Source organism: Sorex fumeus, unplaced genomic scaffold, assembly GCF_029834395.1.
Source record: "Sorex fumeus unplaced genomic scaffold, SorFum_2.1 ptg000033l, whole genome shotgun sequence".
NCBI lineage: Eukaryota > Metazoa > Chordata > Mammalia > Eulipotyphla > Soricidae > Sorex > Sorex fumeus.
The window spans coordinates 18,478,825-18,499,075 of NW_026606090.1; the positions used below are offsets into that span (position 1 = coordinate 18,478,825).

A 20,251-nucleotide genomic window follows, 5' to 3' on the forward strand; every position below is an offset into this window, starting at 1 on the left:
GGAATCGAACTCGGGTCGGCCATGTTGGGTGCGTGCAAGGCAAACGCCCTACCGCTGTGCTATCACTCCAGCCCTAAAATAAACATGGGCATTATTTGGAGTAGGCTATGTAGAGGAATCTTAATTCAAGCTCATGGCTGGGACAGTATACCTCAGTGCCCCCTCTGTTCCCTAACAACACAGCACTGCAGCAGTCCGAGGTTTACTCTGGCAACAGAAAGTGAAACTTTATTCATCAAAGCTGTACCTGACACCAGGAGTATCTTTTCTGTCCCTCTCAACCTTTCCAAGAAGAGACCTGATGTTCTTGTCTATGGAGCAAAATGATTATCCTATTAATATTGATCCATACCAAAATATTATTGCATCCTATCAAGTGTTAGATATCTGTCTAGTCTTTGTGTGTTGATTTACCATCATTCTCTTAACAACTATAGAAAAAAAAGCTTTATTATCACTATTTACAAATAAGAAAATTATGCGTGAAAGATATTGTAAATATGTTATATGAGCTTTGTCAAGAAGGTTTCTGTATTAATATTCGAGACACGGAAAGCAGAGACCTCAAAAGTCATGCTCTTGTGGGCAGAACTTTAGTTTGGAAGGGAATGCATGTGAGCTGCCAGCCTCATAAAGGCATATTGACTTTCCTTTCTTTTTTCCTTTTTGGGTTTTGAGCTACACCGGTGATGCTCAAGGGTCACTCCTTGCTCAAATATTGCTCCATAGTTGGAAGCCTGTCTCATAAGCTCGGGGAGAAGGCAGCTGGAATAGAGAGGGAATCACTAAGACAATGATGGTTGGAGGGATCGTTTTGGGATGGGAGATGTGTGCTGAAAGTAGATAAAGGACAAACGTGATGGCCTTTCAGTATCTATATTGCAAACAATAATGCCCCAAAGTAGAGAGAGAGTATGGAGGAAACTGTCTGCCATAGAGATGGGGAGGATTGGAAAGGGTGGTTATTGCTGGGGACATTGGTGGTGGAGAATGTGCACTGGTGAAGGGATGGTTGTTCAATCATTGTATGACTGAAACTCAAACATGAAAGTTTTGTAACTGTATCTCATGGTGATTCGATTAAAAAAAATTTTTTTAAGAGTTACTCTGGGCTGAAGTGATAATACAGCAGGTAGGGTGTGTGGCTTGCACGTGGCCAACCCGAGTTCGATTCCCAGCATCCCATATGGTCCACTGAGCTACTGCTAGGAGTAATTCCTGAGTGCAGAGCCAGGAGTAACCCCTGTGCATCACCAGGTGTGACCAAAAATCCAATAAATAAATAAATAAATAAATAAATAAATAAATAAGAGTTACTCCTGGCTCTGCACTCAAAAATCACTTCTCCAAGTCCTGCCAATTTGTACACTGCTGGACAAGATTTAATGAAACCTTTCAGCACCATAGTCTTAAAAATATTTAGAAGAAATGTCAAATCAAAACCTACAAGTTTAGGTATGTGTCATTATAAATTAGTGTCTGTGTATTTTAAGTTCACCACTGAAAGTCTACTTTTTTTTTAATCTTTCATCATATAAAAGGTAAACTCGTTTTGTAGTTTTCTGCCCATCTATCTTCCTTTCTTTGGTAACCACTAAGTGTCTAAAACTGTTAATTTATTTTATTTAGTTTCTCTGTTTTTTATGTAATGTTTAAGTGAAATTATGCAGTTCATATTTCTTTGCTTGATCTATTTCATGAAACATGCTGGTGGACGTTCCCAGCTGATTTATGTGAAGCGGAGGGGAGAGAGAGAGTTACTTTCTCCCAATCCACCCTTGCCACCCTGAGACTGGCTGTGAAGTCTAGAACTGGTGCAGGATGCAATGAACCCCTGTATAGCCCATGAGGTATCATCAAGCCACACCCAAGGCCCACTTGTTATGTACACCATGGGAGTTAGTCCTCACTACCTGGTTTCTCGGGAAGCTGCAGACTAAGGCTGGAATGAGGAATTTCCCTTCGCAGGAAAGGAAAGTCAGTCCGAGACCTTACACATGTCTTTTGGGTCCTTGCCTTGTGACAGAAAAGAATTTTAGGAGGAGACAAGCAGTGAAGCAAAGCAGATTTTATTTGGATGTTTTTGAGGAATGGGAAGTTGGGAGAGAAAGGAAGAGAGAGTAAAGTACTCAAGAAAGAATGTGGGTTTCTCCATAGGCAAAGAGATCCCTAGTACACCTCTCAGCATTAGATATGGAAGAATGAAAGTACACATCTCTAGAGAGGGGATGCAGAACATGCATTTGACCATGACACATGGACACAAGCAGCACATGGGCTGGGGCAGTGTACAGGAGTGCTTCCTTTGTTCAACTTGGCTTTCATAGGGTTTTTCCCAAATTGCCCCATGTGGGGCTTTGAGCCTAGGTAAGAATCTTTGGCCTGTGCTGGTTCCAGGTAAAGGTCTTATTAGGCCTCAGCTCTTGTGTCCATAGGTGGGTCCTGACAAACTTAGAGATATTAGTTTTATTACTCCTCAGGAATTCCACATCATCAGGTTCCCCTTTCCTATCTCCTGCCTGCCTCATATCCACGTTGTTAGTTGTTGTTGCGGATAGAAGGTTTCCAATTTTGTTTTTTGTTTTCTTTTAGCTGACTAATATTCCATTACAGGCTGGAGCGATAGCACAGCGGTAGGGCGTTTGCCTTGCACGCAGTCAACATGGCTGACCCGAGTTTGATTCCTCCGCCCCTCTCGGAGAGGCGGCAAGCTCCCCGTGACATATTCAATATGCCAAACACAGTAACAACAAAGTCTCCAATGGAGATGTTACTGGGCCCGCTCGAGCAAATCGATGATCAATGGGAGGGCCTTTACTTTACTTTACTTTGCTTTTTTAGGTCACACCTGGTGATGTTCAGGGATCACTTCTGGCTCTGCTCTCAGAAATCATTCCTGGCTGTGCTCGGGGTACCATATGGGATGCTGAGAATCGAACCCGGGTAGGCCACGTACAAGGCAAATTCCCTACCCACTGTGCTATATCACTCCAGTCCCCTGTACTTTTAATTTTTTGAGAGCACTCATATAATTTTTCATAATGGATGAACCAATTTATATTCCAACCAATAGTGTCCAAAGGGCTTCTTTTCTCTCCATATCCTTTCTGACTCTTTTTTGTTGTTTCTATTATTGGTATGACAAAGTGACAAAATAATAATTTTTTCAGGGGGTCATATCCATTGGTGCTCAGGACTTACTCTTGATTATGCATTCAGTTATCATTCCTGATGCGGCTAGGGGACCATATATTGCCAGAGATCAAACACAGGTCAGCCCCATGCAAAGTGAGCAATTTTTCTGGATATACTGTTGCTCTAGTGCCAGCAAAGTAATATTTCATTGTTGTTGATTCCATGATTCTTACGAAGAACTTAATTGAAACAAAACAGAATTTAGATGTGCAATACAATTGTTCAACTCTGTTTCTGTCTTTCTCACATTCAGGTTACTTGCAACTGTGGCTCAATCATATACATAATCCTGACTCAAGCCAACAGAAACATCTGCATTTATTAAACAGTATATATAATAATTAAAATAATTCAATATCTGTTGCTGTCTTCAAACCTCATGGAGCTCTGTCTATTTAAATACCAACTTTCTGAAGACTCATTAGTAATTAATGAAATCATTAAAAGTGGTTCATGGTGACTGACACCTTCCTGGCAATCACAATCCCCTCTTGTACTTAGTAGAAATGTCACTGGCTCCAAAGGTTTGGTTTGTGGGGGTGGAATGGTGGGTGGGAGGGGAAGGAGTTAGATTACATGAAGTTTCACAACACCCATCAGCTAGAACAGAAAGCTGTGAGGATATTCCTCCAAGTCTTTTTACTTGAGAAGCAGTGCTAGAAGTTTTTTGAAAAATTACCTAATTGTGAGTTAATAAAATCTTGCTAATGCATGCTTTCACTGTACTGGTACTACATGTGGCTCAACTCAGTTAGCAGAGATGTCATGTTGAAAGTCACCCTTTTTTTTCTCCCATTTTCACACATTTCCTTTTTCTTGGCATTGCCTAGATTTATTCTCCTCTTCTCCCTTTTAGGAACAGAATTTGGCATAAATAAATCATAACTGAGAAGATGATATAAACAGAAGAGTAAACGCAGGATTTCTCCAACCTCCTACTATAGGTCAGGGTAATTTGTTGCAGCAAGTAGTAACCCACAAGAAAGATGGTAGTTCCAGCAGATGCTATTCAATTTGTGCTTTAATAAAGAACCCACATTCTTCCTCTAATTACTCAAAATGGAACTCCCTCCCTCCCAAGCTTTTCAGGCCACTAATGCACTGAAACTGTTAAATCAAAATGGACTGCTTTGCCAAAGCACTGCCCACAAAATGGAATTCGGTACATTTCATACCCCAATGAATTTAAATTGTATGGCATTGATATTTAATACAAATGCAAGTACCAGTGGAATCTGCATACTTAATATGCATTTTCTAAGTCAGAATTAAGCAGTTGATCTATGGGACACAAAGGGATCATCCTTCTTTCAAAGAGAATGTTTTATGATCAGGCAGTCTAAAAGGCACTGACACAAACAACTATTGCAGCTCTCTGATCTTCAAAAGGCAAAGCATACATGTGTGGATATGCTGCTTTAGACAAAGCATTCTAAAGAATCACTTGAACTGTTTCCTTTCTTTGAGGACAACTGAACCTTTGATAGGTGCTCAAGATTGTTCTTGCAATTTAGTTTTTCTTTCTTTCTTTTTTTTTGGAGAGAGAGAGATAGAGTGAGGGCGCACAACTAAAGCCTGCTTTTGCTTAGAGGTTGAAAGAGATTTATTGCTAAAATCATAAAAGTGATTTTTATGGTTTGATACCATGTCTGAACTTGTTGGTTTCTGGGACAGAGTCCATGTTAAATGAATAGTTAAATTTAATTCCATCATTGCATTTTTTTGTATCTAGACAAATGAGTGAAATATAAAATATGTTCTTTGTCCTAGTTTTGGCTACACGTGGCCAACATGGCCGACCCGAGTTCGATTCCTCCACCCCTCTCGGAGAGCCCGGCAAGCTACCGAGAGCATTCGATATGCCAGACACAGTAACAACAAAGTCTCCAATGGAGACGTTACTGGGCCCGCTCGAGCAAATCGACGATCAATGGGAGGGCCTTTACCTTACCTCGAGTCCTAGTTTTGATTCTAATGTATGGCACTGTCCTTTTGGTGAAAACCATTATGCTTATAATTTAAGGGTAATTTTCGTGTGTGTGTGTGTGTCTGTGTCTGTGTCTGTGTGTGTGTCTGTATACGTGTCTGTCTATGTATGTGTGTGTGTGTGGTGGGAAGTGATCAGTACATATCTGGTTATGCTCAGGGCTCACTTCTTACTGTGCTTCAGGGATCACTCCTGGCAGTGCTTAGAGGACCATGTGCAATGCCAGGGATCAAACCACACGTAAGGCAAGTGCCTAAAACCCCTGTACTATGTCTTTGGCCTTCACTTAAAGTTCAGGTGTATGCCTCACAAGTAAAATGTGTACCCTATGTTCTCATTTCCATTGGAGGCTTGAGGGAGAAGCGAAGCATTAAGAGAAGGGCTGAGTATTACAGGGTACAGAAGCTCTTGGAGTTTAGAGGGAACCTGCTCGCTGCTACAGTCACTGTACTTGGTGTTAGATTTATCTTCTTGGACACCCAGGAAGCCCCCCTTCACCCTGCCACACTGGAAGTGCAATCACAGGAAAATGATGATTCTGTGATGCTCAGATTGAGCACACTTTATTTTGACTTGGGTTTTATCAGGCAGCACATTTATTGAGTGCTGGTGCTTTGTGAGGAGTTATAAAGGCCCATGTGCTATGGGCTCTTGCCATATATTATGGGAAGCAAGGCAGACCCCAGTAAGAAAGAGATGAAAGATTAGTTTCTAACTGATAAGGAACTTGATATTATGAAAGCGTTTAACAAATCTTTTAAATCATTTATTTGTTTCTCTTAAAATTCAGTCCCCAAGTAACATCATTCCCATAGGTTAAAAAACACCTTAAAGGAGAGGGAGCTAAAAACCTGTGTTTTACAATTCCTCGTTGAATAAGGAAAAACACGCAATAACTGGCTTACTTCACTATCCCCTTGCGTTAACTGATAATGTAAGTCGAAGAAATCGATTACAGCTGGATCACAATAAGCAAAATTGAGGTTCTATGCAGAATGATTGGTGCTGGAATGTCTGTCTCTCTGGACCTCCCAAAGCAATGAACAATTAGACATCCTAGACTTTCTCTGAGTTTAAGTACAGCTTATTTGAAATTTTGTTTCTCAAATGGGAGCTTAGGTAAAATGTGAGCTTAGCCAATGGCTAAGCTCCAATGAAGGGGCATAATATGCACCCCACCCCCAAATCTAAAGTGACCTTCACATGCCCTCCAGGGTGGCTTCTGGGAAAACACCACTATATGCCTTCAACCCCTACCTTGCTCTGCTACACAGAGCTTGTCTGACACTGGCATAAAGCCTATCGTTGTTTCTCTCTGCCCTTAGGAACATTCACCAGTTGGGAAAAAATACGGCCAGAAAATTGTTGCTATGGGTTCTGTTTTGTGGAAGTTAAAATGCTGAAGCCAAAATCTTATTGCTTGATAGCTGTAATGCGCGCTCTCTCTCTCTCTCTCTCTCTCTCTCTCTCTCTCTCTCTCTCTCTCTCTCTCTCTCTCTCGTCTCCCCCTTCTCTCCGCCCCCTCCCTTTCTTCTGTCTTCCCTCTCCCCCACTCCCCACTTATTGTAGTCACCCTCCTCCTCCCCCCCCACCAGGGCCCCACAGTTACTTCCCCAGGCAGGCCGGGTGCAGAGCCTTACAGGTTGTCAGTGAAACGGGCGTTATTCCCCTGGCTAGCTTAGATAATAGTAGGGACCCTGCGCGGGGTGGCTGGAGGCGCTGCAGCCCTGCCCGCGGCTGCGGAGCCAATGGCAGGAGCAGGGGCGGGGCGCGGCGGCCGCAGCTAATCGCCCAGTGCTGGGAAAGCACTGTAGCTCGGAGCCGCCGAGAGGTCTGGGCGCCCGGAGCCCCTCGCGCCAGCATCCATCCCGCGCCTGCATCCCTCCGCACCGCATCCTCCGGGCTCGGCGGAGAAGGTACCCGGCGCGCGGGGAGGGGGCGGGCTGCTCCCGCGCACCTTCGCCGCGGGGGGCAGAGGGGGTGCGGGGAGAGGAGAAAAGTTTAAAGGCGCAAACGTGGCCCGGGAGGGGGAAGACCATCTTTGACCCACGGGAAAACAAGCTGCTCATTCGGAAAACTTCAGCGCTGCCCAGGCTGGGCTTGTTTACCGCGCGGGATCCGGGAGGAGATGCGGGGAGTGGAGCGGCAGATCTGTGGGCTGAGGGCGCCGGCACGCCCAGTCGCTGCGTCCTGGGGTCCCCCTTCTCGGGGGTTGGGTACCAGATTCCTTGTTTGGTCTCCCCAGCACAGGAGCTGCGCCTTTGGTTGTACCCTGACCTGCTTTTCCTCAACTGTTGTGGCCTTCCCCTGGAGTTGTTCCTCCAACTTCTCTCTCTGCACCCTGACCCACTCCTATTCCTCCCTGGGTAGGGCAGAAGGGACGTTTCTGCGGCGTGGACAGCTATTCTGTTTGAACTAATGGGCCTCCATGGGCTGCACAACTTGGTGAAGAACCGTCTGAACATTTCTCAGAAAAAAAGAGACCACTTAATTAGTTGATTAGCTCCCCACAAACTCCCGAACACTTTTCAGTTTGGGTGTGTAAATATTGGGAATGGGACTACGTTCTCTTCTCCTTGTAATTTTTGATTTGTAAATATTGTGATTTTTTTAAGGGGCGGGGATCTGTGAGTTTGTGCCATAGATGCTCAGGGCTTACTCCTGGCTCTGTGCTCAGGCATCACTCTTGGCAGCCTGGGGGCCCAAATGGGGGGCCCAGCATCAAACCCAGGTCAGACGCATGCAAGGCAAAGGCTCTACCCGCTGCCCTGAAACCAGGATCCCCTGTAGAGTGATTTTCTCAGAGGGGAGTGTCCCGAGAACCGGTGGGAAGGGAGCCTGCACAGAGAGTGCTCAGTCTAGGTGAGCAGGTGCATCGTGAAGGACAGGTGCTGGGCTACTATACACTCTACACTGCTGTGGCCAGCGGTCCCTCACATGAAAAGACCAGGCCTAGAAGCAACAGCCTGTGCAACCCGCAGCACCCCTGGGTGTTCCCAATCGTGGGGCCATCTAGGGTCTCAGTGTCTCTGAGACCCACTGCTGATTCTCACAGAAGCCTCTTTTCTGCCACTGGGAGGTGACTGGAAGGTGGATGTTCTGGGACCCAGGTTCACATGCAGAAATGTGTGCCTGTTATCTTGGACTTCGTGTGTGTGTGCCTGTGGTAGTGCTCAGGGTTATCTCCCTGGCTTGGATGGACACTCTGAAGTGCTTGGTGGAGGCTTTGGGGGAATCCACATGATTTCCTGTGCTGATTTCTGTCCTAGACCTAGGATTGGGGAATTTCATTTCCAGTCCAGGGAGAGAAGTCCTGTTCTGTGGGACATCTCCCAGCAACATCTCCGGCCTGTGACCTCATTCCTGATGAAGTGCAGGTGACAGAGAAGCACTTTCATTTTTTAATTCTTATTTTCTTTAACCCCAACAGAGTCTCATCCACTTCCATCAGCAGCTCTTTCAGTTGGGAGCTCGTACTGTGGAAGCTCTACTCACAAGGGTGGAAAAAACACCAACAGCTCCTGACTCTTTGTTTCTTTCTCATGTTACAGTCAGCTTTCCCTTCTGCACATGTCATCTGACAACAAACAAACTTGCAGCCCACATATTATAAATCCTTTGTGTTTGTTTGCCTGAGGTGGTTCTAAAACGTTTATCAGCTGCTGGGGCTACTGGGCACATTTGTTCCATACTCTCATCAGTCTGTCTGTATATGTGACCCCCCGAAATGACTCAAGGAAGGTCACATGTGTTTGTGTGTATTTGTGTGTGTTTGTGTGTGGGGTGTCACTTTTGAATGGGGCTTCTTGGTGTTTATGTAGGCAGTGAAAGAGTTAGGAAAGGCTTTTGAGTTTGAAGGGTGTCTAAAATCAGGGACAGGTAGGAATATTGGGGTCCCCTTTATTGATACTGATCTCATAGATTTCTGTCACTGTGAAGGGCATTAAAAGTAAGGCTTTTAAACCAACTCCTGAATGGTGACTCATGCACAGAGGGAAAAGGCAGGCAGGTGGGGAGCAGGGGGCGCAGAGGAAGCTGTAGAAAGTCTAAGTGGGGCATACAAGAGCGCTTCTCCTTCTCCCTCCTCCTCCTTCCTCTTCCTTGGATTTCCCTAGTTGGAACAAGGATCACTAAAATAACAACTTTAGACTAAAAAAAGGATAATAGGAGCTGAAGAAAAATCGACAAAATGCAAAATATGATCACTGTAACTTCACCTTCATGAAAGCCCGGCTCTGGCTCATTGGGATCTACTTGGAAGATTTAATCTCTGGTGTTGTTAATTAGTTCCTTGTGAAGTCAGAGCCTGTGTGTTTATGAAGGGATTGATTAGTGTGCAGGAAATTAAATTTGTCACCTCATCAAACATGGTCGTTTTAGTTGGGACCCCGAATAAGCAACTTCCATAGATCTAGCGTTTCACCTCTCAATTGACCGACAAGGATTTCTTTCATTTAACCACTGCACTATGAAGAATTCACTTCTTTTTTTTCCTAGTCTTGGGTAATTTTCCCAGCGAGTGAAAGTACCTTCCTCACTTTGTTGCTCATTCATCCCCAACCTCTTTTATTTTATTATCCCTTAGCATCATAAACACATCAGTAAATATTCATTTTCCCAGCCTGCTCTGATCTTGTAATTTTGTCCCAACTTTACTGTAAAAGAAAACTGTCCCTTGTAATATAATTGAAAATATATTCAATTTTTTTATCAGATGAGTCATTTAGTTTCCTATTTTAAGGTTAAATTTGGGGAGAGCAGATGAGTACTTTGATTGTTTCAGGTGTTTTTGTGAATTCTGTGAAGTGCCTCCTTTGCCTTCTGTGGGGTATGGTCTCCCCTGTAATCCTGGTAAGGGAGTTTGTGTCTGGAGGATGGAAATTGTCTGGGTCCTGAAAGTTGGAGCGGTCAGAACGTCATGCTTCTCTCTATTCAAGATCAGGTGAAGGTGGTTTCAAAATGTCAGCTCTGAAATAGATTCATCACTTTATTTCTCCTTTTCATTCTTCACTTAGACAAAATCATAGTAGAAATTGTGAGTAATTGCTCACTTTTCCTTACTCATGTTCTACTTGGGAGTAAATATGCAAGCAAATACCGGGACAATTTTACTTTAATTGCTGTCTGCCTCCCTTTCTTCCTATTTTTCTTCTTTCTTGTAAATTAAGACCACAGTTGAGGTTGAGTTGTAATTTCGGTCACCCTGCTCACTTTCCTTGTAAAACAGTTAATTAGGGGAAGTTAAGCATTGAGGATTAGGTGGACTTGGTCCTGGAGGGGCAGTGAGGTCACATGCTCAATGTCTGCAGACCTCACCAGGGCCCCTGAGTGATGTAGTTACCCTGCAAGAGCCCTGAGGGCAGATGTATCTGACAGAACTGTTAGAAGCTCTGGGATTTCTTTCAGATCCTGCCCCCATCATCCATTGTCCTGGCATCACCCCACTCTCCCTCAACCCCATCCTCACGACTCTCAGAAATGCTGGCAGCTGTGACTTTTATTTGTCAATATCTTTGTTTTGTTTTGTTGTTGTTCTCTTCTTACCCTTAAATTTATCTATCAAGAGTTAGAAAAGATCAAATCTACTTAACTGTACCAAGGTGTAAACAGCCTACGTTGTAGCTCCGTATAATACTTGAGTTCTTAGTGGAAAATAAAATGTTCATGGTGGATTTTCTTGCAGTAGTGGGACTGGGAGGACAGTTTGTTTTCCCAACAGAGAATATCTGGGCTGTTACGACTCGTTGCTTTTCAGTTATGGCTAGTCCTGCTCTCGTCCTTATCTAGGAAAAATTGCGGACACCCCTTTCCTTGTCATGGCAATATTTGAGGTCTAGCACCTTGGTCTTGCCCCTAGACTTTGGGCACGACACTTGCTCTTTCTGCCGCTCCATTTCATTACTGTAAAGCCCAGGGTGTGGACTAGGTTCTCTTAGATTTTATTTTCTATCTAATTTTCTCTCTGGATTTTTCACCTGGGTCTGAACTCCAGCTGTGGACATCAGAGCTCTGGAAGGCACAGGCCAGTGTGAGTGAAGCTTACAGAATAAGAATCTTCAAGGCAGTTCAGGAGGAATGGTGGAAGTTATGCCAGAAGAAAAACAGGCTGAGGGGTGATGTAATAACTCATTTGGGTTTAGGAGGGGATGTTAGATGGAGGATGGCGACCAGCTGTTCTCCATCTCCAGAAAGGATTGAACGAAAGAAAATAGACAGAAATTGCAGCAGATGGACTTAGATTAGGTATGAAGAAGAATTTTCCATCCGCAAGTTGTTAAAACGGGAAGGTTGGGATGTCTTTGTGATGATCTTCAGGGGATGGATAGGGACAAGATTCATTGGAGGGAAAAAGCAGAGAACTCGAGGAGGCTGAAGACTGTAGCCTAACTTCTTTCTGTCACAAAAGGACCTTTGAGTTGCTTCCAAACTTCACCATTGCTCAGAGGCTGAGAAAAGGGACTGAGAATCAGAATGCTGGATGGGAGGAAAGCAGCTGACCTCTACTACTTCAGGGTGCAGCTTTGCTGGCAAATACCCCTTTCCTTGAAGGTCTCTGACTATGTCTGAAACAGCATGATTTAGTGAAATGTGAACCCAAAAATTCAATACATAATTAGCGAGCACATGCATGGGGGCTGCTGAGAAGAAAAAGAACAGGAAGGTTTGTTCTGAGCTGGCTAGAAGTCAAAATCAAAGGTGTTCTTATCTTTTATGGGTCTAGCAAGCATAGGATCTCAACCAGGAGAAAGAGAGGGCTGTCCTCCTCCTGCAGGAGCTTGAAAGAAAGCTCTCAGCTCTCTAAGCAGCCACAGTGGGGTGTCTGTTTGGCGAACAGACCACTTTGGAGTAAAGAAGCTGAAGAGGAGAAAGCTAGGGTGACCAGGGTGTGATACAGCCTTGTAGAAGGGAGAGAGAATGAGAAAACAGGAAGGAGTGACGAGGGGTGGTATAGCCCAAACAAGGTGGAAAGCCACATCTGTCTGCAGAAGCAACTCATGGAGGACATCTGGAGAAATGAGTCAGCTGGGCAGATGAGTTCAGGTTTATCCCAGACTGAACCCTCTTTTATATGCACTTTGATGCAGAGTGATTTTTAACTGACTTCACATTTATGCTCTAAGTTTTGGTGTTTCTGTCCACTCTAGAATGCAAGGAGGTAGAGTAAGTACAATATGAGTGGGTCTGGGAAGCCAGGCTCACGTGGGTACGAGCACTTGGGATGGTCAGATGAATAGAGAAATACCTGCGATGGCCTTGAGCAATATGTAGAGTTCCACCTGGTGAAGTTGAAAATGCTAATATGTAGTGTAGTTAAGAGTGCTAGGAAATGAAGATTTTTTTTGGTCCTTAATCAGTGGGAAGAGAATTTGTAAACATGTGAGACATATCTCAAAAACATACTCTTTCAACCAATAAGCAATCCCTATTCTAGGAATTTATCCTAAGGAAATAATTAAAGTTGTGCAAAATGCTTCTAATCAAGTATATTCCACTTAGCATTATTCATTATGACAAAACATTGTATGGTGGGATTAATTAAACTTAATATGGCTCATCTATAAAATGGAAATCAAGGAAGCTATTATATCACATTGATAATAAAAATTGGGGAATACTAATAATATATATTTAGTAAATAAATATTTAAAAATAAATACAGTATGAATGCTATATATAAAAGTACCGTACAGTCTTGAAAAATATAATAAAATATAATGCTTCAGTGTGATAGTACTTGTTGTCTCTGAGTTTTAGGAAACATTACTTGTTTTACTTTATTATACTTTTCTATATTTCCTAAATGACCTCCAGAAAACATGGTATCTTACAAGTCAGGAAGACATGTTCTTAATCAGTCACTCAAACCCCAAGGGTTCGAACAGTGACTAGATATGTAGCACGGTGCCAGACAGGCTGTTGTTCACTAAAGAGCTTCACACAGTCCCTGTACTTACCCGTTTGTTGCCAGCAGATACGTGTGCACAGAGTAAGCAGTAGATCCTTCACTGCACCAGTCAAAGCTGAGAGTTTGCTTCAGGTGTTGAGCTTTAGGATCAGTGTGCAGGAAATTGTCACCATGGCTGTGGCAACTCCATTCTCCCTCTCTTCCTCATGCCCACACTCCAACTTACACAGACTTCCAGGTCCCAGTGCCTTCCAGTGGTCAGAGTTCCTATTTCCAGGGCTTTGTTTAGAATCCTCACAAATATCTGCATATTTCCCAGGCAGATCAATGGAGGCTCCAGTGACTGTGACTTGGCCAAAGCTAGTGAGTGGCAGGACTGTGTAGCAAAGGACTTTGCTGATCGAACCTATACCTTTCCAGAGCTGGCTGCTTGTGCTATTGAGGACAGTTGGCAGATTGCTGCTTGGAAATTCTGTCTTTTCCAGAGTCATGCCTCCTGCTTTATCCACCTATTAACCAAGGCCAAATGAACACACTGAGAACATACTGCATTTAGGAAAGGTGCTTGAGTGTGGAAGGTGCTGCCTCCTGGTTGCAGTGAACTCCTGGTTGGGGTTTCTAACTGAAAGTCTAATTTGTTGCTCCTTTTCTCCAATACTGCTTTCAGCTATGCTTCCTTTGTTGCATAAACTTCAGCAGCGGGAGAATCCTGCTCTCCCTGGAAGTCACACTTGGCTGACTCCATGATGTTTGCTGGGCCGTGGTGGGGCTCTGGTGATCCTTGTCTCAGCAGGGCAGGTGGCAGCTCTGATGGGCAAATCCCTGGGGCTTTTGAAGAACAAATTGGAAAAAGTGAATAATTAGAAGGCAGGGCTGGATAAGGTGGGCCACATTGCTGGTTTGTCTCTGTATTGCTTTTATTTTAAAGATTAAACATTTATATGATGTTTTGTATTTCCAAGGTTTCAAGGTATTTGGGGAAGGTACAAGGGGTAACCCCCTGTGCTCAGTTTGTAGGAGCAGCAAGCAGATGAGCCAATATAGAAGAGAAACTGTCAGGGGATGTCTTCCTACTTTTTCATCAGGGAGGTCTTATGTATGTCCTTGGGGTTTGGAGTGAAGATGGGCACCCTGAAGTTATGGCAGATACTTGGGGAAAATAGAGTACAAATACATGGGAAGACTTTTGTAAAAGAGTCCTAACGTAATTCTGGAGGTAGGTGCTGACAAGTGGGTCGCAGGGCAGTTGTATAGACTCAGGAGGTCTACACAAGGAGCATGTGCAGCAGAGGATTTTGGGTCCTGAGGACCAGAGGAGAAGCTCACCTGGACAAAGTAGATTGGGTCAGTTCTGGTGTAAGTAGAGGTCTGGAGTCCAGAGGCAGCATGGGGACCATTTGACTATGTCAGGGGACCCATGGTCGCTGTGACATCAGGAGAACTTCTCAGCTGTCTTGTCACTTTAGGCTTTTTTTCACTGAGATAAAGCTTCTACTTAATAAACAGGAGTCAATGTGACTGCGAGCTGAATATTAGGATTTCCTCCTTGCCCAGCAAGGAGGAAATGTGGAAGGAAAAACTTACGTGGACTGTGTCTCTCCTGCTGCCATCTCAAGCTCTCTTTCTGTGGGAAATGAAATTTATCTAGAAATAAAGAAACAAAGAAAGAAAGAAAGAAGGAAGGAAGGAAGGAAGGAAAGAAAGAAAGAAAGAAAGAAAGAAAGAAAGAAAGAAAGTAGAATTGAGGTAGTTCCTATTCTGCTTGCCCTTTCCTGATGGCCTGGAACTTAGGGTTTCCCAAAGAGAAAAGATTATCAGACAAAAAGAAAAAAGTGAGAAAAGTGGGAGCAGAATCAAGAGCATGTGGGAGCTTAAGAGGCCATTAGAGAGTGAACAGGGCAGCTTAGGGAACTTTCCAAGTATCTATGGTAATACATGTTATAAGAAACAAAAGAGACTTAAAAATTGCACGTTGAAAAGAGAGGCCACAGAATCAAGAAGCAGCTAAGGCTCGCTGAAGGAGGTTGACACTGTGAAGCCACCACCACTACCCCAACAACTCACCACTCGTGTGTCCAAACTTGGGGACTGGCAGCTGGCCGGGTCAAAGAAGTGATGCCTACGTGCTTCTAGCACAGTCCCATCTCCTTTTCTTTATTTTTCCCCATTTGATTTTGTGGGAGGTTCTGCAGAGGTGTATGTGGGGCAAAGAGGGGCCATTCCCTGATCATGGGTACTGAGTTGTTTGTTGCTTTCTGAGGAGAACTGTGAGAAGCACAGGAGGTCGTAGGCCAGGAGACTTCAGAGCAGGGACCTTTTCTGGGGCTGTTTGACTGGAACCACATGCCTCTCTTCCCTCCTTCACAAACTTCAGAGCTGCTGGGTACTCACTGATTTGTGCTCAAATATTGAGAATCAACCAGTATGGATGTGAACTTAGGATGAAGCATTTACTCAAACTGACCCAGGCCCCACTTCTCAGCACTTGTGTTCCAGTGGGGAGACAACAAGTAATTAATTAAGTAGGAGGGAGAGTAAGTAAATGGGGATGGAGGTGAGCAGAGCAAGGGAAAGGGAGGGTGAGTTGGTTGGTGACCTTGAGGACCTCTGAGAGAAAGTAAGTATGGAGCAGCCTGCGACTGGGTAGTGGATGGGGGTGGGGGTGGGGGGGCGGAGAGCAGTCACAGGAGAAGCCTTGAGGGAGATAGCTGATGTGTCAGGTACCACAAGCCCAGGCTTATTGCCTCAAACACAAGAAAATTTTGAACGAGTGAATTCTAGTGATCTAAAATAGATTACTCTGGCAGATATGTACAAGGAAAGTACCTTGTGAGAAATCAGTGCGGGTAGGAGGCTAGAGAGTGTTGGCTGGGATTAGGGCATCGCAGTAGAGTGGAATATAGAGTGGACAGATTCTCGACACATTTTGAATGGAAAGCTAACAGGATCTACTGTAATTAGATAAAATTGGAACTTTCAAAGAAATGAGAATTCAAGGATAAATTTTAAGACCTGTGGCATGAGAGAGATAAAAAAAGCTGTAAGAAGCAAATTAGGGAAAGAAAAATACGGAAAGAGCAACTTGGGAAAGATGAAAAGTTCTTTTGGCTTTGACATCTAAAGACAATGCCTCCTAGTCAGTTGAGTGACATGTCTAGAGTTCAGGGAAGGGGTTCAATCCAGAAAAAAAGGGAATTGTCAATTTATTGATAATCTTTTAAATATTTGGAACCAGATGGATTACCTCAGAAGCGTAGAGATGAGGGATACAAAATGGTCCTGGAAATTCCAAAATGTGTAGATCTAGGATTGGCAAAGTTTTTGAGAAAACCAGATAATAAACACTTCAGACTTTGTGGACCATCTGGTCTTTGTTGCAACTCTTCAGTGTTGCTGTTGCAATACAAAAGCATCCTCAGACAACATATAAATGAATGACTATAACTATGTTCTAATAAAACTTCATTTATAAAAGCAGAAGCTAGCTGTCTTGCTGGCCAAGTGTTTGATCGAATACTAGGACATGGGGAAAGATCGGCAGAGGAGACTGTGACGGAACAGCCTGTGAGATTAAGCACAAACTAATAGTCTAGTCCTTAGAACCTAAGTGTGTTTATCAGGGAGGAGATAAATTAGCTGGGTCAAGAGAGATGCCTGGGGTTGCTGTCCAGCAACGTTGGTGAGTTGGCAGGCTCATCTGTAGAGTAGGAGGCAAAATCTAGTGTTAGGCTGGAGGAGTGGCACAGCCGACAACTCATGGGAATACCTGGAGGAAGAAGTGTGGATATACAGGGGTAAAAAGAAATCTAGGGTTAACTTTGGGTGTGTATGGGAGTCCAAGGATATATTTCTCACCTACAATGAGAGTAATTGGCACTGGAGTGATAGTTCACAGGTAGGGTGCATCAGGCACCCTACCTGTGATGATCCTACCTGTGATATGATCCCTTGAAACCTACCAGGAGTGACGTCTGCGCACAGGTTCAGGAATAAGTTCCCAGCACCTCTGAGTTTGGTCCCAAAACAAAATCAAAAAAGGAAAGAGAGGGAGAGAGAGAGAGGGAGGGAGAGAGAATGATGTATGTTTGCTGATGGAAATGATTCAGATCGAAGAGCATATCTGATGCTTTCGAAAGTAGGAGGGGAAATGGGGTCCTACAGGGGGATGATGAATAGAGATAGGGGTGCCTTGGCATCGTCAGCTGTGGGGTGAAGGGAAATGGGGTTAGTGGGGATATGTATGCTGGATATTCAGTGACTTCACTTTTTTAGGGACTAGAAAGTAAGATCAGGATCTGTGAAAGAAATGGGAAAAACCTTTTATCAACTGGGCTGGGGAGATGGATGACCCTTGGATTTAAGGGTGAAAGACAATGACAGAGAGAGGTTTTGAGTCTCTAAATCAAAATCAGAAGATTTTGCCCATGCTTCCTTTTGAGATTTTCACTGTAAAAGAGCCCTTGTAAATTTTGAAAAATTATGCTTGAATTAATAAGGTCAAGATACAGGTATGGATTAATCCTCAAAAAGTGTCTCAGATTTCAACAATCCTGAAGCTGCCCACCCCAGTGACTCTTGTTCAGTCTTTATTTTCTTCCCTCCTTCCCTCCCTCCCTCCCTCCCTCCCTCCTGCACATCAGGAAGATTCTAATTTTTATATGAACGCCTTATTCTGAGAGGGATCTTACCTAAAACCACATGATCTAGATGGGGAAAGGGTAGAATTTAGAATCCCTCTCCCTCCCTCCTTCCCTCCTTCCCTCCCTCCCTCCCTCCCTCCGTCCCTCCCTCCCTCCATCCCTTCCTTCCTCCTTCCCTTCCTTCCTTTCTTCCTTCTGTCTTTGTTTTTGGGTCTCCAGTACTCAAGTTTTGCTTCTGGTTCTGCACTCAGGGATCACTCCTGTAGGGCTCAGGGACCCATATGGGGTGCCAGAGACTGAAACCCATTGGCCATGTGCAGGATAAGAGCCCCACTGGCTATACTATTGCTTGGGCCCCGAGTCTTCCTCCTTTTAAATTGAGGTTTAACCTTATCTTAGTTTCAAGTCCACAAAACAATGATTTGACAGTTGCATATATTGTCACGTATGTTTAGTGAACATCCATCACCACACAATTATAGTTTTGTGTGTGTGTGTGTGGTCATTTGCTTGATTTTATATCACACCCAACAACCTGTGATGCTTAGGCTTATTTCTAGAGGGGTCTGGGGGACTGGGTGCAGTGCTGAGTATTGAACTCAAGTTGACCGTATGCAAGGCAAGCACCTGAACCACTATACTATCTCTCTGGCCCTGCATTGTTATGATTTGAAGAAATTAAATTGCTTCTTGTGGGCAGGGAAATTATTAAAGAAAAGGTAAAGTTGAATAATTGGTATTATATGTCCACCCAAGTCCCCCCCAAGATGAAATTGCTTCCATGGGGAGGAGCAGAGTACATTGTCCAGGTGCTAAGCATTTGGTGTACATTCACTGAATTTACTTCTCCCAAAACAGAATTTGTTTATTTTTATTTATTGCATTTTTACTCTCTTTTTTCTTTCTTTTTAATTTTTTTGCTTTTGTCTTTTTTTGCATCATACCTTGCGATGCACAGAGGTTACTCTTGTTTCTGCACTCAGAAATTACTACTGGCAACCCTGGGGGTAGGGTGGCATGGGGGATGCTGGGGATCAAACCAGGGTCAGCTGTGTGCAAGGTAAAATACCTTACCCTCAATACTATTGCTTCGACCCATCTTTCTTCTTTTTTTTCCCTTTTTTTCTTTTTTCACTTTTGCAACTTTCTATGAGATGGGAAGGGGGAGTGAACATCAGGAAGATTCTAATTTTTATCTGAACACCTTATTCTGAGAGGGATCTTACCTAAAACCACATGATCTAGATGGGGAAAGGGTAGAATTTAGTCACAGTGTGGATTTAAACACATTGAGGTTTCCCTCTCAAACAACCTAGGAGAAAAGAATAAGCAGAGATTTCCTGTAACAGTCCTCCCTTGCCTATGGTTCAGGAGGAAGGGAATGTGCAAATAAACTGTGAAGATAAGAATTCCTCCTTAGTTCTGTTCAGATGTTGGTAGCACAATAGCACTGTCCTCCCATTGTTCATCGATTTGCTCGACCAGGCACCAGTAACGTCTCCATTGTGAGACTTGTTGTTACTGTTTTAGGCATATCAAATACGCCGCAGGGAGCTTGCGGGGGCGGGGGAGGGGGTGTGTTGTTAGGGAAAGAAAAATGAAAATGGGCTAGGGTAAAGTGGGATTCAATGGAAGGAAAATGATACCGGGACTTTGAAAAGAACAATTTTGGATTTCGAACCAGGAAGAAAAGCAGGCCAGACATGTCACAAAGAAACTGAGATCTGAGGTACGAGGATGGTCACCGAGGCTGCAGGAAAGTAGATAAATTGATCTGGAAGCTTCAGAAATTGATCCCAAAGCCAGAATGGTTATGTTCTTGTACTGAATGGACCCACCCTGGGCTTGTGATTGGCCCTGGGCCCATCCACTTTTTTTTTTTTCTGAGAGGGATCTCATATTAGATGACAGAGGACAGAGTCAAAAATACTGGGCTCACTTTAGCAATGAGGTAGTTCAAAAGAAAGCTTTCAGCTGGGAAAGGAAATAAATTATAGTAAGCTTTATAAAGGCAATAAGTCGTTTATGGATCAGGGATTATCTTTCCACCAAATCTTATTCCTGTTACTTTTTGGTGATACATAATAGAAATTGTGATAGCGCAGAGGTGTAGGGACCAAGAACTTACCCAAACCAAAACTTCTCCACAGACTTAGCTCACATAGTCCATTTGGTTGTTTCAAGCCTTTTTTCCTGCTCTAAGAGATCTGATGATAGCCATCTTTTATAGGGTATTATAAGGATTAAGTGGAGTGTCAGCTAAAGTATCTAGCACAGTGTCTATAACAAGTGCTCAAGCATCTGTGGTAAGTAGCAAGTGGAGGAAGGGGGCAGACAGGAAGGTGCTGGGACAAATGGTCGCTCTCTAAAGATGGGCCCAGTTGGACCCGAGTAGTGGGCTGGTGAGGAGCACGTAGGGCTCGGATTATCATGATTCTGCAAGCTGCCATCTCAAAGGTCAGAATATCTATTTCGGGATTTCAGAGCTCAAATGTTTTTGCCCAAATATTGCTCATCAACATA

General features: G+C 43.8%; 1 protein-coding gene across 1 annotated transcript in view; it reads left to right on the forward strand.

Annotated features, from left to right (window-relative positions):
- The first annotated feature begins 6,846 nt into the window (after nt 1-6,846).
- ZMAT4 (zinc finger matrin-type 4) overlaps nt 6,847-20,251 on the forward strand; it is a 478,152-nt gene continuing 464,747 nt past the window's right edge. The window contains exon 1 of the mRNA XM_056116778.1: nt 6,847-7,098. The gene's annotated coding sequence lies outside the window, so the exon portion shown is untranslated. The remainder of the gene's footprint in view (nt 7,099-20,251) is intronic.